The sequence below is a fragment of the Moschus berezovskii genome, chromosome 19 (genome assembly GCF_049115385.1).
Source record: "Moschus berezovskii isolate FMDL1 chromosome 19, NW_MosBer_1.0, whole genome shotgun sequence".
NCBI lineage: Eukaryota > Metazoa > Chordata > Mammalia > Artiodactyla > Moschidae > Moschus > Moschus berezovskii.
This window is the reverse complement of record NC_142478.1, coordinates 405,042-409,487: the sequence shown is the minus strand read 5'-3', so window position 1 is coordinate 409,487 and position 4,446 is coordinate 405,042. Positions and strand designations below refer to the sequence as shown.

General features: G+C 37.4%; 1 pseudogene; it reads left to right on the top strand.

Moving 5' to 3' along the window:
• Positions 1-3,387: 3,387 nt before the first annotated feature.
• LOC129544159 (E3 ubiquitin-protein ligase RNF146-B pseudogene) lies at positions 3,388-4,446 on the top strand (annotated as a pseudogene).

Genomic DNA, 4,446 nt, shown 5'->3' with positions numbered 1-4,446 from the left:
AGGGAAAAATTGCAACCTATAATACTCTATCCAGCAAGATTATCATCCAAAATTGAAGAGAAGTAATTCTCAGACAAACAACAACTAAGAGATTATCCATACTAAACCAACTCAGAAGGAAATATTAAAGGGACTTCTCTAGGTGGAAAAAGAAGGAAAAATCTACAGAGAAGGGAAAATGTCCCACCAGTACACACAAACACATAGTAAAGGCTGTGGATCAAACAAGTAGATTATCTAGTATGAAAATTAAAAGAAAAGTGAATTGCAAATTAAATGCTAACTACATTAAATAACCTATTACATCAATGGAAAGTGCATCCTGATAGAAAAGCAATAAGAAAACTGTATTCTTAAATGACAGATTAGATTATTTGAACTTAATAGATACCTACAGCATTTGTTGTTGTTCTTCAGTTACTAAGTTGTCTGACTCTTTTGAAACCCCATGGGCTGAAGACCTCCAGGCTCCTATGCCCAAGGAATTTCCCAGGCAAAAAAAAATGGAGGTTTTTTCATTTCATTTTCCAGGGGATCTTGCTGACCCAGGGATCAAATCGGCATCTTCTGCTTTGCAGGCAGATTCTTTACCTCTGAGCCACATTTCATAGTCTATCCCAAAATAGCAGAATACACACCTTCAAGTGTGCACAGGATATTTTTTCAGGGATGATCAAATGCTGTGCCACAAAACAAGTCTCAACACATTTAAGAACACAGAAACTTTATCATGCACTTTTTCTGACCACAATGGTACACAATAAGAAATCAATTACAGGAGGGGAATATGGGACAAACACAAACATATGTAGATGAAACAACATGCTACTAAATACGAACGAACTAACGAAGAAATCAAAAAGGGAATCAGAAAATACTTTGAGACTAATAAAAACACCAACTTACCCAAATCTATTGGATTTAGCAAAAGCAGTTCTAGGGGAAATTGTATAGTGACAGATGCTTTCCTCAAGGCGGGGGGAGAAACTGAAATAAACTACTTAACTTACTATATAAACGAAGTAGAAAAAAAAGAATAAATAAAGCCCCAAATCCTCAGCATGAAGGCAATAATAAAGATCAGAGAGGACATTAATAAAATTGAGACTTCCCCTTTCCTAAAGTAAAAAAAATCACTTATGTGTAAAGATGTTTTTGAAAAGATAAACAAAATAATTAAGTCTTTAGCCAGGTTCATTAAAAATAAAGATTGATGACTCAAATAAACAAATGCAAATGAGACATTACAGCAAACATCACAGCTATAGGGAAAAATCAAAATAGGATACTATAAGTAGATATATGCCAAACAATTGCATAACCTAGAAGAAACTGACAAATCTCTAGGACCATACAACCTTTCAAAACTGAATCAGGAAGGAATGTATAATCTGAAGAATTGAAACACTAGTAGTAAAATTGAATTTATAATAAAAAAATCTCTTAGTAAAACAAAGTTCAGGACCGCACTGCTTCACAGCAGAATGTTTAAAAACATACAAAAGTGTTTATACCCAACATTCTCAAACGATTCCAAAATATTGAGAAAATGGAGTACTCCCAAATTTTTTATGAAGCTATTATTTTCCTAACACCGAAACCAGACAAAGACACCACCAAAAAAGAAAACTCAATGCCAACATTTCTGTTGAATATAGATGTGAATATTCTTAACAAAATATGAGACCACCAAATTCAACATCACATTGAAACCATCATATACCATGATCAAGATGGATTTATTCCAGGGGCACAAGGATGATTCAATATCTGCAAATTAGTCAGTGTAGTACATCACATTAGGAAAGAGAAGGACAAAAATCACATGATCATCTCAACAGATACTGTAAAATCATTTGGCAAAATTCAATATTCATTCATTTTGAAAACTCTCACCATAGTTGTTATGGATGGAATATATCTGAACATAATGAAAGTGAATGTTGAAGTCTCACTGTTCCCACACCTGTACTCTGGGTTAGAGAATTCCATGGACTGTATAGACCATGTGGTCTTCAGAATATAATAAATGTGATTTATTACAAATAGAGATGATATCCTATTCAGTGGCAAAAAGCTGAAAGCTATTCCTCTACATCAGGAACAAGACACAGATGCCTACTCTTGCCACTTATAAAACACTAGAAGTACTAGGCACAGCAATCATTCAAAGAAAATAAATAAAAGTCATCCAAATTATAAGGAAGAAATAACAGTGTCACTACTTGCAGTTGACATGATACTATATACAGAAAACTATCATTTCAGTTCAGTTCAGTTCAGTACACTTGCTCAGTCGTGTCTGATTGTTTGTGACAGCATGCCAGCCCTCCCTGTCAAACACCATCTCCCGGAGTTCAAAGTCATGTTCATCGAGTCAGTGATTCCATCCAACCATCTCATTCTCTGTCGTCCCCTTCTCCTCCCGCCCCCAATCCCTCCCAGCATCAGACTCTTTTCCAGTGAGTCACCTCATCACATAAGGTGGCCAAAATATTGGAGTTTCAGCTTACAAAAAAATGATCAAACAAATGAAATCAAGGTGAATTAAAACCCTAAATGAAAGACTAGAATCCATGAAACACCTAGAAAAAATGTAGGCAGAACACTCTTTAACATAATTCATAGCAACATTTTTTTTCACCTGTCTCCTAATGCAAAGTAAGCAAAGGAAAAAATGAGATCTAATCAAATTTAAAAACTTTTGCACAGCAAACGAAAACACTGACAAAATGAAAGACCACCTACCGAATGGGAGTAAGTATTTGCAAATGATATGACTATAAGGAGTTAATATCCAAACTATCTAAACAGATTATTCAACTCGATATTAAAAAACAAACAAAAAAACAAAGTTCTGATTTTCTCCAAAGAAGATATACAGATGGCAAATGAAGAAATGTTGAACATCACTGTCAGAGAAATTAAAACCAAAATCACAAGGAGATATCACCTCACACTCATAAGAATGGCTGTCATCAATTCAAAATGTCTGAAAATAACAAATGTTGACAAGGAACCCCTTGTACTTAATTGGTGGGAATGTAAATTTGTGCAGTCACCATGGAAAACATCATGAAAGTTTCTCAAAAAACTAAAAAAATAAAGAACTACCAATTGACGCACCAATTCCACTCCGAGTTATATATCAGAAGAAAACGAACACTACTTTGAAAAGATACATGAATTCCAATGTGTATTGCCTCCTTTTTTACAAAAGAAAATATATGGGCTGCGGGCTCTAAGGCTGAAGAGAAAAGACGGCGAGGTGGCTTTGGAGGTGGCCACAGAGCACAGGATGGAGGAGAAAATTCTGCAAACTGGCTGATTGCTCATGAAGATGAGATTTTATTTTTGTGGCAGGCATCTGTGGGGTCTGTAATAGAAATGATTGCTTGCTGTGGAGAAATTTATCACTCTATACACAAGCTTCCTATGAACAGGAAAGCAAATGAGTCTTGTTCTAATACTGCACCTTTTCTAACTGTCCCTGAATGTGCCATTTGTCTGTAAACATATGTTCACCCAGTCACTCTGCTTTGTAAGCATGTTTTCTGCTATCTATGTGTGAAGGGAGCTTCATGGCCTGTAAATCAATGTGCCCTCTGTCGACAAGAAATTCCCGAAGATTTCCTTGATAAGCCAACCTTGTTGTCACCAGAGGAACTCAAGGCAGCAAGTAAAGGAAACAGTGAATATGCCTGGTATTATGAAGGAAGAAATGGGTGCTGGCAGTATGATGACTGCTCTAGCAGAGAGCTGGAGGATGCTTTTTCCAAAGGTGAAAAGAGCACTGAAATGTTAATTGCCGGGTTTCTCTATGTTGCCGATCTTGAAAATATGGTACAGTATAGGAGAAACGAACATCGACATCTCAGGAAGATCAAGCGGGATACAATAGATATACCAAAGAAGGGAGTAGCCGAATGTAGGCTGGGCTGTGATTCTAATACTGCAAACCTAGCAAGAGAGAGCTCTGCTGATGGAGCATACAGTGTACCGACTCAGAGCGGAGCTTCTGTTCAGTTGTCTTCTGTGAGACCCCTGACATCAGTAGATGGTCAGCTAACAAGCCCCACCACGCCATCCCCTGATGCAAGCACTACTCTGGAAGACTCTTTTGCACATTTACAACTTGGTGGAGACAGCATAGCGGAAAGGAGTCATAGAGGGGAAGGAGAAGAAGAGCACTGATCACCATCTTCAGGCAGGGCACCAGAACCAGACACTTCGATTGAAGAAACCAAATCCGATGCCAGCAGTGAGAGTGAGGATGTATCTGTGCTTGTTGCACAACATTCCTTGACCCAACAGAGACTTTTGGTTCCTAATGCAAATCAGACAGTATCTGATCGATCAGGAACTGATCGATAATTGGCAGCAGATGGAAGAGTGAGTGTCAGATATCGAAGGCCTGATGGACAGTGAACAGTAACGGAAGTTTAA